The sequence below is a fragment of the Portunus trituberculatus genome, chromosome 22 (assembly GCF_017591435.1).
Source record: "Portunus trituberculatus isolate SZX2019 chromosome 22, ASM1759143v1, whole genome shotgun sequence".
In the NCBI taxonomy this organism is placed as follows: Eukaryota; Metazoa; Arthropoda; class Malacostraca; order Decapoda; family Portunidae; genus Portunus; species Portunus trituberculatus.
Window position 1 is genome coordinate 3,261,411 of NC_059276.1, and position 13,109 is coordinate 3,274,519.

At 41.6% G+C, this 13,109-nt stretch overlaps 1 protein-coding gene across 2 annotated transcripts in view; it reads left to right on the plus strand.

Annotated features, from left to right (window-relative positions):
* Positions 1-13,109, plus strand: part of LOC123507586 (sialidase-like) — a 167,770-nt gene that overhangs the window by 152,186 nt on the left and 2,475 nt on the right. The gene's annotated exons all lie outside the window — the stretch shown is intronic.

The window sequence follows — 13,109 nt, forward strand, 5'->3', positions numbered from 1 at the left end:
AGAGAGAGAGAGAGAGAGAGAGAGAGAGAGGTATTTGAAGGTTAGTGAGTAATGATTTGTCCACGTAAAGAATGTCTATCTTTTTTTCTTTTTCTTTAATTTGAGTTTTATTTTCTCTTCCGACTTGAAAGTAAATTGTGTGGAGGGAATTAATAAAAGTGTGGAGGATTTGTGTGTAAATGTAGAAGGTTGAATGAGTGATAGATATTGAAGGTACAAGGCTAAATGACTCATGGATATTAAAAAGTCCTGATAGATTGTGAATAGGGAAGTAAAATTGACCCCTTAAGTACCAAGACGCATTTTCATATATATTCTGCTTACTATTTGGTGATTTTATAGATTCAGAAACTCGTGTGGGGGGTTAAAATAGTGACGACTGTGGCCATGATCTCCTGACCTCCATAGACCTTTCCTAGGACAATAAAATGGTCTAATATTACACAAATCTCATGGAAAAAATGTGTCCCAGTACTGAAGAGGTTAACTCCTTCATTACCTGGACACAATTTCATGTCTCTTCTGCTATTTGGTGATTTTATACAGCTTCAGAAACTTACGTGGGGATTAAAATAGTGGAGATTGTGGTCATTAATCTCCATAGACCCTTCCTAATGTCAATAAAATGATCTAATATTACACAAATCTCACGATGAAAATGTGACCCAATATTGACCAGGACACGTTTTTCATATATATTCTGGTTACTATTTGGTGATTTTATACAGCTTCAGAAATTTGTGTGGGTGATTAAAATAGTGACGACTGTGGCCATGATCTCCTGACTTCCATACATCTTTCCTATTGACAATAAATGGTCTAATATTACACAAATCTCATGGTAAAAATGTGTCCCAGTATTGAAGGGGTAAAATTGAATACAGAGACTGCATAGAGTGATGAATATTGAAAACTTATGACACGTAGATTGGTTTGCTGTGAATAATAGTTTGAAGCAAATAGAAAAAATATCAAAGTATGTGGAAATTAAATCAAGCATTGAAAATAACGTAATGAATCGTGAAAATAGTGAAATAAATTGATGAAATAAATAATGATTGGTAATTTTAAATGTAATATATGAATGTTTACAATTTACTGGAGAATTAGGAGATTAAATAGTGAATAATGAAGAATACTACTGAATGAAAAGAAAAGAATAATGATGATAAAAAAAATAGAATTAACGATAAATGATGAAGAATCGAGTAAAAAAAAGCAGTGAATTTGAATTAGATGAATATTAAACGAAGAAAATATCATAACAAAACAATAGAATAAATAAAACAACAAATAAAAATAGATGAACGATTCCAAACAAACAACAAAAAAACAAAAACAAAAGGGAATATATGTAGATTGATATATGCACCTCCTCCTCCTCCTCCTCCTCCTCCTCCTCCTCCTCCTCCTCCTCCTCCTCCTCCTCCTCCTCCTCCTTTTTCCTCCTCTCCCTCTGACATCTCTCATACTGGATTAGATATTTGATTAACAGTGACAGTTTTGTGATGGATGGCCCAGGGAGACGCTCCATTACTGCTCTCTCTCTCTCTCTCTCTCTCTCTCTCTCTCTCTCTCTCTCTCTCTCTCTCTCTCTCTCTCTCTCTCTCTCTCTCTCTCTCGTGAAGGTGACCTAATCAAGAGGTGGACTCGTAATGTTTGAGTCAGAGAGAGAGAGAGAGAGAGAGAGAGAGAGAGAGAGAGAGAGAGAGAGAGAGAGCATGTGAACTGCAGTGAAGAAGGGGCTAGAAATGCTCTCTCTCTCTCTCTCTCTCTCTCTCTCTCTCTCTCTCTCTCTCTCTCTCTCTCTCTCTCTCTCTCTCTCTCTCTCTCTCTCTCTCTCTCTCTCTCTCTCTCTCACAAACCTTTAACCTTTCTCTTTGGCTGTTGTTGCTGTCTTCATTCTCTCTCTCTCTCTCTCTCTCTCTCTCTCTCTCTCTCTCTCTCTCGCTCTCGCTCTTATCATTACCTCATATTTCACTGCCTTTAATCTTGCGACCCCTACCGAGAGAGAGAGAGAGAGAGAGAGAGAGAGAGAGAGAGAGAGAGAGGATACATTGCATTTTTCACTCTCTCATCGAGCGTGAGAAGGATTAGCGAAGGAAAGAAGGAAGGAGGGAGAGAGAGAGAGAGAGAGAGAGAGAGAGAGAGAGAGAGAGAGAGAGAGAGAGAGAGAGAGAAATGCCGGAAGGATGGAGAGGAAGAGATAAAGAAGAAACGATGACAAGAAGGGGAGAGAGAGAGAGAGAGAGAGAGAGAGAGAGAGAGAGAGAGAGAGAGAGAGTGTTGCATTTCACCATTCAATCTTTACATAATCTCTCTCTCTCTCTCTCTCTCTCTCTCTCTCTCTCTCTCTTTGAATTGTTTCAAAGCTTCACTCCTCACGTTGGTGCTCATTAACGAAGCTTTCTCTCTCTCTCTCTCTCTCTCTCTCTCTCTCTCTCTCTCTCTCTCTCTCTCTCTCTCTCTCTCTCTCTCTCTTTCTTTCTTTCTTTATAGCTTTGTTCAAGGCCGCGTCTATTACAGGGCATCACTACCTCCTCCTCCTCCTCCTCCTCCTCCTCCTCCTCCTCCTCCTCCTCCTCCTCCATTATCTTCCTTACATCATCATTGCAATTAAGTTCTCACAAGTATTTCAAGTCCCTCTCTCTCTCTCTCTCTCTCTCTCTCTCTCTCTCTCTCTCTCTCTCTCTCTCTCTCTCTCTCTCCTTCTAAATAATCGTCTTGTCTCTGTTTTCATCTTTATTTTCTTTGTTTATTCTTTCTTTCCTCCTTTATTTTGTTAACCTTGCTTATCATCATCTTTCTTCGTCTTCTTACTAATCCTTGTCTTCATTCTTCTCTTCTTTTCTCCAACTTTTTTTTTTTGTGTCATTTTCCTTCCTATCTTCACTGTCTTCCTCATCCTCTTCATCCTCATTCATCCTAGCTTTCTTCCCCTCATCTTTATCACCCTGTATTATTTCATTTATTCTTTCATCGTCTTCATCGTCTTCCTCTTCATTTCCTGCTTTTGTTCTCATTTTTTTATCTTTTATCCTCGTCTTTGAAATGTTAAACTCTACTCTCCTCCTCCTCCTCCTCCTCCTCCTCCTCCTCCTCCTTTGTCCTCTTCAATATTATGTGTAACAACCAATATATTTTTTTCTCGCCCTCGTCTCTGATTCAAATAACGGTGTATCTTATTTTCCTCCTCCTGTTCCTTCGTCCCCTCGTCTTTATTTTACGTAACTTATATATTTTCTTCCTCGTCTCATAAGTTATCTTCGTTATTTACTCTTCCTCGTCCTCTTCTTCATCTCGTCATGTTTTCTTCCCTTCCTTACCACGTGTTCTCTTTTGTTTGGTTTTCTCTCGCGGGAGACGAGTCGGAGGTCATTGGCACTGGGAGAGAGAGAGAGAGAGAGAGAGAGAGAGAGAGAGAGAGGGTGAGGGTGAGGGTGAGGGAGTTAGGGGAACCAGACGAAGCTGCACATAACTCTCTCTCTCTCTCTCTCTCTCTCTCTCTCTCTCTCTCTCTCTCTCTCTCTCTCTCTCTGTGCTGTACCCAGAGACCTTCCTCACTCTACCGCCATGTCGATTTTGCCGCTTGTGTGTGTGTGTGTGTGTGTGTGTGTGTGTGTGTGTGTGTGTGTGTGTGTGTGGAGAGAGAGGGAGCTGTATGTTATCTTATCTCGTTCGTCTGTGTGTATATAGTGTGTGTGTGTGTGTGTGTGCTGGGTGGGAAATGTGGAAACGATAACATCAATAAGTTTAGTAGTAGTAGTAGTAGTAGTAGTAGTAGTAGTAGTAACAGTATTATTATTATTATTATTATTATTATTATTATTAGTAGTAGTAGTAGTAGTAGTAGTAGTAGTAGTAGTGGCAATGGTACAGCAACGACAGTAACAACAACGACAACAATAATGATAATAATAATGATATAACAACAACAACAACAACAATAACAGCAACAGCAGCAACAACAACAACAACAACAACAACAACAACAACAACAACAACAACAACAACAACAACAACAACAACAACAACAACAACGAGTGCTCCTAAATGTACACAAAAGACTAATTAATTACACCCGTAGTATGTGATATCAGGTAACACACACACACACACACACACACACACACACACACACACACACACACACACACACACACACACACACACACACACACACACACACACACACACTGTAACCCCTTTTAGTGTGGTGGAAATAATTTTAAAGGCCGCATAGAGAGAGAGAGAGAGAGAGAGAGAGAGAGAGAGAGAGAGAGAGAGAGAGAGAGAGTTAAGGAACGTTGGAAGTGGAGGAAAGAGAGTTAATTGAGAGAGAGAGAGAGAGAGAGAGAGAGAGAGAGAGAGAGAGAGAGAGAGAGAGAGAGAGAAATACAGGAGAAAACGAGGAGAGAGAGAGAGAGAGAGAGAGAGAGAGAGAGAGAGAGAGAGAGAGAGAGAGAGGAGGGGTAGTGACCTCTTTATTTGTCGCTCAATAACTACGTAACGGTGAGAGAGAGAGAGAGAGAGAGAGAGAGAGAGAGAGAGAGAGAGAGAGAGAGAGAGAGAGAGAGAGAGAGAAGGGAGAGGAAAGAAAAATAATGAGCTAAGGGAGAAAAGTGAGGTGACAAAAGGGAAAGAGGGAGGAGGAGGAGGAGGAGGAGGAGGAGGAGGAGGAGGAGGAGGAGGAGGAGGACAGCTGGGTCAACATGTCAAAGGAAATAAGAGAAAAATAATGTTGACACAGAACGAATGGAAAATAAAAAAAAATATAAAAATTGTGACCATTGAAAATAAAACTAAAAATAAGGAAATGTTTGAGCTAATGGAGGTGTTCAGGAGGGAATTTCGTTAGTAGTAGTAGTAGTAATAGTAGTAGTTGTAGTAGTAGTAGTAGTAGGAGGAGGAGGAGGAGGAGGAGGAGGAGGAGGAGGAGGAGGAGGAGATGGTATGTCTTATTTTCCTATAGCTTCTGCAAATTTTTACTACTACTACTACTACTACTACTACTACTACTACTACTACTACTACTACTACTACTACTACGAAGACAAAATCCTTACAGGTGTGGTTTTAACTTAATGAGAGAGGTTACAGCTGACCAGGTAAGCTAATGGGAGGGAGACGGAATGAAAGCCAGTCTCTCTCTCTCTCTCTCTCTCTCTCTCTCTCTCTCTCTCTCTCTCTCTCTCTCTCTCTCTCTCGTGCGCTACTTTATATAATTTTACGTCTTAAAACCTATTTCTTCTTGTGTGTGTGTGTGTGTGTGTGTGTGTGTGTGTGTGAAAGAGAGAGAGAGAGAGAGAGAGAGAGAGAGAGAGAGAGAGAGAGAGAGAGAGAGAGAGTACAAACAAACAACAAACACTGATACGGAGTAGGAAGCCAGTTACGCCATCTCCTCCTCCTCCTCCTCCTCCTCCTCCTCCTCCTCCTCCTCTTCACCGTTCGTCTCCAGAAGAAGGTGGGCGTTACAGTTATCTTATCAGCGAAGAGAGAGAGAGAGAGAGAGAGAGTCAGGAAGTAAGTTTGTGAGAGTGAGTGAGGAAAGTAACGGAGAGTAACGGTGAGAGAGAGAGAGAGAGAGAGAGAGAGAGAGAGAGAGAGAGAGAGGGGGGGGGGGTAAGAATTTGCTAACGGGGCCTATGTGGGTCACGGGGACTTGTCTTCTGCACCTGACGGAGGAGGAGGAAGAAGAAGAAGAAGAAGAAGAAGAAGAAGAAGAAGAAGAAGAAGAAAGGGAGGAAAGGGAGGTAAAAGCGTGAAGAGGAGGTGGAGGAAGAGAAGATGCAAAATTCATATGGTTTATGGTGGATGAGGGAAGAAAGCGGAAGATGAAGAGGGGGAAGGAGGGAAAGAAAAAGAGGAAGAGTAGGAGGAAGGAAGGAAAGGAGGAAGAGAAGGAAAAAAGAAAGTAGTCAGAAGGAGAAATAGGAAGGGGAAAAAGAGACAAGGAGGCGATGTAGCTTGACGTGTAAGGAGGAGGCAGAAGAAGAGGAGGAGGAGGAGGAGGTGGAGGTGGAGGAGGAGATGGAGGAGGTTCATCGGCCTCTATAAGACATGCAATCATTCTCAGTTACATTTGTCTCCAGTCTTTCCTAGAGGAAGAAGAAGAAGAAGAAGAAGAAGAGAAAGAAGGTGGTACAATGTTAGAGTAGGAGGGGAGGGTTGAGAGTGCTGGGGGAAGACGTGTGGGGGGTGATTGGGGGTGTTTTCCGGTGTGGGGGTCACGTTTCAAGTTTTTCTAAGTGTTATTATCTGATCTGTTCCTCGCCAACCCAATTATTACCTTAAGTAAACCTCATTAACTTGAAATCTTGCTGGTTTTTTTCACCCTTTTTTTATTTTTTATTATCGTTTCTCTCCTCTTCCTTAACGTAATATTGTATCCTGACGTGATGTGTCCTTTCCTTCACTGAGTTCTTGAACGTAACGTATGTGTGCAGTTACATACATTGAGTCGATATACATACGTGAATATATACATACATACATACATACATAACCTAACCCAACCCAACCCAACCCAACCCAACCCAACCTAACCTAACCTAACCTAACTTAACCTAACCTAACCTTAACTTAACTTACCTTACTTTATATAGACCTTATCTTAATGTGTGGGGTGTGTTCACCTAGCAGTAAATAGGTACGGGATGTAACTCGAGGGGTTGTGGCCTCGCTTTCCCGGTGTGTGGAGTGTGTTGTGGTCTCAGTCCTACCCGAAGATCCGTCTATGAACTCTGAGCTCGCTCGGTAATGGGGAAGACTGGCTGGGTGACCAGCAGACAACCGAGGTGAATTACACACACACACACACACACACACACACACACACACACACACACACACACACACACACACACACACACACACACACACACACACACAGTAGGAGGTGTGTGTGTGTGTGTGTGTGTGTGTGTGTGTGTGTGTGTGTGTCTTCACCATAGCTAACCCTTTTTTAAGTAGTTCTAGTGTACCCCAGGCTTACCCTAACCTAACATTCCTTAATCTTATGTAATATACCATCACTTCTCCAATTCCTAACCTAGCTTACCTAACTTAATTACCTTCCCTTATCTTACCTTACTTAACATACCCTTACCTTACCTAACCTAACTTACCTAACCTTTCCTTACCAAACCTAACTTTCCCTTACTTAACATAACCTAACCTTACTTTACCTTGCCTTACTTAATATAGCCTCACCTTATCTTATCTACCATACCTTACCATACCATACCATACCTAAGCTAACCTTACCTTACTTTCCCTTACCTTACCTCACCTCACCTTACGTAACGTATGATGAAGCTTTAAAGGAGTTTGGTTAGGAAAATGAAATAGAATGAATAAAACTGAAGTGGTCTGAAATTTTATGTTTGGTACAAAATGGAATATTGTTTTATATATTCATTTATTTTTTTTACCTGCGTTTTTTTTTTTTTTTTTCGTTTATATGAAAGTGTATTTCTTTGTTTATTTATTTACATTTTTTTTTTCCTCTTTCGTTACTTGTTTCGCTAAAATGTATTTTCATGAAAGCTTTGTGTATATATTTTTGTGTATGCGCTCTCTCTCTCTCTCTCTCTCTCTCTCTCTCTCTCTCTCTCTCTCTCTCTCTCTCTCTCTCTCTCTGAAAGCAGTATTTCTTCCTTTTTCATCTAACTCTCTCTCTCTCTCTCTCTCTCTCTCTCTCTCTCTCTCTCTCTCTCTCTCTCTCTCTCTCTCTCTCTCTCTCTCTCTCTCTCTCTCTCTTGGGAAACTGAAGAGGATTTGAATTCAACACTATTAGAATGTTGTAGAGAGAGAGAGAGAGAGAGAGAGAGAGAGAGAGAGAGAGAGAGAGAGAGAGAGAGAGAGGGAGGGAGGGAGGGAGGATGTCTAATGATAATGATAATAATAATAATAATAATAATAATAATAATAATAATAATAATAATAATAATAATAATACTTTTGCTCTTTCTCATTAAAAGGAAAGATTTTAATTTCACTCGCGTTATGAAAAAAAATATATATAAAAAGGTGGGAATTTTGAGATTTTTAATTTTGTGGCGACCTCTCATTTCTGCCTCTTTTTCCCTCCCTTTTCCCCTCTTTTTCCCTTCTTTTTTCCTCCTTTTTTTCCCCAGTGATGAATTAATTGTACTTTTCATTCATATTTGTCTTTCTGTGACATTTATTTTCCTCTTGTTTTCTTTCTTTTCCTTATTTTTCTTCTTCCTCGTGTGTGTGTGTGTGTGGAGAGAGAGAGAGAGAGAGAGAGAGAGAGAGAGAGAGAGTCTGATTAAATAGCGGATCTCTCTCTCTCTCTCTCTCTCTCTCTCGTAAGTATTTTTCACCTTCAACGTTCCTCATCCTTCTCCTCCTCATTATTTTCCATTCTTTTTTTAGTTCCTCGTAATTTTCCTTCATTCTTGCCTCTTTAAATCATTCTTCTCTTCGTTATTTTCCTCTCTTCCTTACATCCTTCCCTCTTATCGCTTGTTTTTTTGTGTTTTTCTTTCTCTTCCAGAACATGTCTCATCCTTTTTTGGAAGTTTGGGCGCTCTCTCTCTCTCTCTCTCTCTCTCTCTCTCTCTCTCTCTCTCTCTCTCTCTCTCTCTCTCTCTCTCTCTCTCTCTCTCTCTCTCTCTCTCTCTCTCTAGTATTTCAACTCGAGCCGATATATTTTCTACCTCAAAAATAACAACTGCTCAGACAAGTTAGCCCGCCTGCACACACACACACACACACACACACACACACACACACACACACACACACACACACACACACACACACACACACACACACACAGACATATCAAAACTCCCACATACATTTTCCCACGCACATCTCCTCCTCCTCCTCCTCTTCAGAAAGTTTTGATATTTTTTATCTTATTTTCTTTTCTCACTTTTTTTCTTGTTCCTCTTGCCTACAGGAAAGCGACGTCAATAACAAGTCTCTCTCTCTCTCTCTCTCTCTCTCTCTCTCTCTCTCTCTCTCTCTCTCTCTCTCTCTCTCTCTCTCTCTCTCTCTCTCTCTCATTGTGATATGATTAAATCCCTTTCTTACTTTTCAGGCATCACACACACACACACACACACACACACACACACACACACACACAGTAGTTAGAGCGCTGGCTTCACAAGCCAGAGGACCGGGGTTCGATTCCCCGGCCAGTTGGAGATATTTGGGTGTGTCTCCTTTCACGTGTAGCCCCTGTTCACCTAGCAGTGAGTAGGTACGGGATGTAAATCGAGGAGTTGTGACCTTGTTGTCCCGGTGTGTGGTGTGTGCCGGTGTGTGCCTGGTCTCAGACCTATCCCAAGATCGGAAATATGAGCTCTGAGCTCGTTCCGTAGGGTAACGTCTGGCTGTCTCGTCAGAGACTGCAGCAGATCAAACAGTGAAACACACACACACACACACACACACACACACACACACACACACACACACACACACACACACACACACACACACACACACACACACACTTGATTGGATGATGCCATAGAAATAACTACTACTACTACTACTACTACTACTACTACTACTACTACTACTACTACTACTACTACTACTACTACCTCCTCCTTCTACTCCTACTACTACTACTACTACTACTACTACTACTACTACTACTACTATATCTCTCCCATCGGTAAACAAACGAAGAAAAAAGAAAAATATGAACGAAACAAAATGCATGAAAAATTTTTATCTGACGTCGTTCGCTGGGATGAACGAGAGAATATTTTTGTTTTCACCTTCCTTTCTCTCCCTCTGTATTGTTTTTGTTCCTTCACTTCATTCCCTCTGTCTATCTATGTGTCTATTTATCGATTTGCTTATTTATATATTTGTCTACTTACACTCATTAATTTTAAAGGACATTATTTGTCTATTTAACCTCTTCAGTACTGGGACAATTTTACTATGATTTCAGGGTATGACTAGACAATTTTTTTACATTAGGAAGGGTACTGATGAGGTTATTCTATAGCACATTGTCTATTAAACTTCACCTTTATATATTTCATCGTATTTAATCCCCTTTTGATTGACGTAACTATTGACATTTTGATACTGAATAGAATCGGGGAATATGTAGATCTTTTTAGAAAACTCCATTTCTTATTTCGATGTAAAGAAAACGTAATATTAAGAAGCATTGCGTGAGAATGAATGGTTTAAACTTATGTCCCGTTTTCTTTTGCAGGTTAGTGCGTGGGAGACTCAAGGAAAAAGAGAGAAGAGGATAAAGAAAGGAACTGAAGAGGAGAGGAGAGGAGGAGAAGGAAGCGTCGAGAGAGAGAGAGAGAGAGAGAGAGAGAGAGAGAGAGAGAGAGAGAGAGAGAGAGAGAGGTACTGTACCCTTCTTACACTCTCTCTCTCTCTCTCTCTCTCTCTCTCTCTCTCTCTCTCTCTCTCTCTCTCTCTCTGCGTCAGGAGTGAACCCTTTCCCCAAGAGAGCTGCCTCCCCTCTCCATCTCCATCTCCCTCTCCTTTCCCTCTCCCTCTCCCTCTCCCCTCTTCCTCCTGACTGGGGATTTATTGAAAGATAAAGGGAGGAGAGAGAGAGAGAGAGAGAGAGAGAGAGAGAGAGAGAGAGAGAGAGAGAGAGAGAGAGAGAGAGAGATGAATTAGTGAAGGAGGAGAGGAAGGGAGAGTAACAGGAAGGATTTGGTGAATGAGAGAGAGAGAGAGAGAGAGAGAGAGAGAGAGAGAGAGAGAGAGAGAGAGAGACTGGAGACAAGAACGAGTAGGTGTGAACGGAGAGAGTTTATGAAGGAAAAGAGGAGGAGGAGGAGAAGGAGGAAAGAGGGAGGGAGGGGAGGGAGGGATTGGGAGAGATGGAGGGAACTTTTTAAGAGGTGAAAGGGGGAAGGGGAAGGGGAGAAGAGCGAATTATCTAATCTAAGTGAATCAAGGCTAATTCAGTTCTCTGTGAGCCCGGAAGAATGTAAGCTCTCTCTCTCTCTCTCTCTCTCTCTCTCTCTCTCTCTCTCTCTCTCTCTCTCTCTCTCTCTCGTGTGCTTTCCTGCGTCAGAGTAGAGAGAGAGAGAGAGAGAGAGAGAGAGGTCGATGATACTTCAGTAGAGAGAGAGAGAGAGAGAGAGAGAGAGAGAGAGAGAGAGACTTCCTCCCGACTCTCTTCCAACGTTGCTCTCCTCCTCCTCATATCCTGATATTCTTCTTCCTCTTCTCTCTCTCTCTCTCTCTCTCTCTCTCTCTCTCTCTCTCTCTCTCTCTCTCTCTCTCTCTCTCTCTCTCTCTCATTTATTTAGGGGCCAAATGTTTCCTCGTTTCTCTACTAAATGTGTGTGTGTGTGTGTGTGTGTGTGTGTGTGTGTGTGTGTGTGTGTGTGTGTGTGTGTGTGTGTGTGTGTGTGTGTGTGTGTGTGTGTGTTTGATTAGATTAATTCCTCAAATTTGCGTAAATGGTTGAAATATGTGTCGTAACATTAAACACACACACACACACACACACACACACACACACACACACACACACACACACACACACACACGAAAAGAAAGAAAGGGAGGAAAGAAGAAAGAAATGCATCAAAGCAGAGAGAGAGAGAGAGAGAGAGAGAGAGAGAGAGAGAGAGAGAGAGGTTACTAAGTCTTGATTAACTATCTCCCATCTCTGATCCTCCTGTTATCTCTCTCTCTCTCTCTCTCTCTCTCTCTCTCTCTCTCTCTCTCTCTCTCTCATCTTCCTTCGTTTCCTCCACCAAATACTGCAAACATTTCTCTTCTCCCTTCCTCTCTTCCCTTACCTTCCTTTCCTCCACCAAACACACAAACATTTCTTTTCTTTTACTTTCCTATCTCCTCCTCCAAACAAAAACAGCAAGCTTTTCTCTTTTTCCCTCTTCTCTCACATTCCCTTCTTTCACAAAGCAAATATTCTTCTCTTACCTTCTCCTTCTATCAAACACTGCAAATATTTTTCTTCACTCCCTCTTTTCTCTTGTTTGGTATTTCTTAAAAACTAAAATGAATGATAATCGTAGAATAGATAGATGTTATTATGGGAACTTGATTTACTGTTAAATATCAAGAAATTTTGACAAAAGACAAGAAAATACACTTACATGCTTTCATCTGTCCTCACCCATAAATTTATCTAATCTTTTAAAGCTTCCCAAAGACTCATCATTCAGTCTTATCTGTGCATGACATTGCTGCAGAATTGAGGTTCATGGTGGCACTGATAACAAGAATGACAGGACTGGATGGAAACATGAAGCTGATTATAATTTCCTTCAGTGACAGGTTGAATATTCAGTGATCTTTTAGTTACTCTTTGTTTTTGGCGTATGCTCAGCTCTCAGTGTGTCATGTTTGGTGTTGTGTGGACTGCCTGAGTGCATTAGTGATGGTGTAGTGTGTGGTGTTGCAGTGCCCAGGGTGTAGAATGGTATAGCTGGCAGTAATCACTCACAGGTGGCCCTGATTGCATGTATTGAAAGAAAGGCAGGTGTGAAAGTAATGAGGCTGAGGTTGGCATCATTGCTCCTGGTGTGATTCACCTTGGTCGCCTGCTGGTCACCCCAGCCAGTCTGCCCATTACGGAGCGAGCTCAGAGCTCATAGACCGATCTTAGGGTAAGACTGAGACCACAACACACTCCCCACACCAGGAAAGCGAGGCCACAACCCCTCGAGTTACATCCCATACCAATTTACTGCTAGGTGAACAGGGGCCACATATTAAGAGGCTTGCCCATTTGCCTCGCCGCGCCGGGACTTGAACCCCGGCCTCTCGATTGTGAGATTGTGTGTCAAGCGTGCTAACCACTACACTACGTGGTGTGTGTGTGTGTGTGTGTGTGTGTGTGTGTGTGTGTGTGTGTGTTCATGTAATTGGTATTTTCACAAGTTTATAAGTGTTTTGAGTTGTGGGTAATCTTAATTTATTGTTTCACAGTTTACCCATATCCATCAGTTTTTGCCCTCTGCTTTTGATTAATTTATGTAATATAATTATCCATATTGTCCATTTTAAACAACAGTTTTGTGTGTGTGTGTGTGTGTGTGTGTGTGTGTTTTGTGCATTAGGCTAATAGGAGTGTTGTATGGTGGTGCTGATGCCTGGCT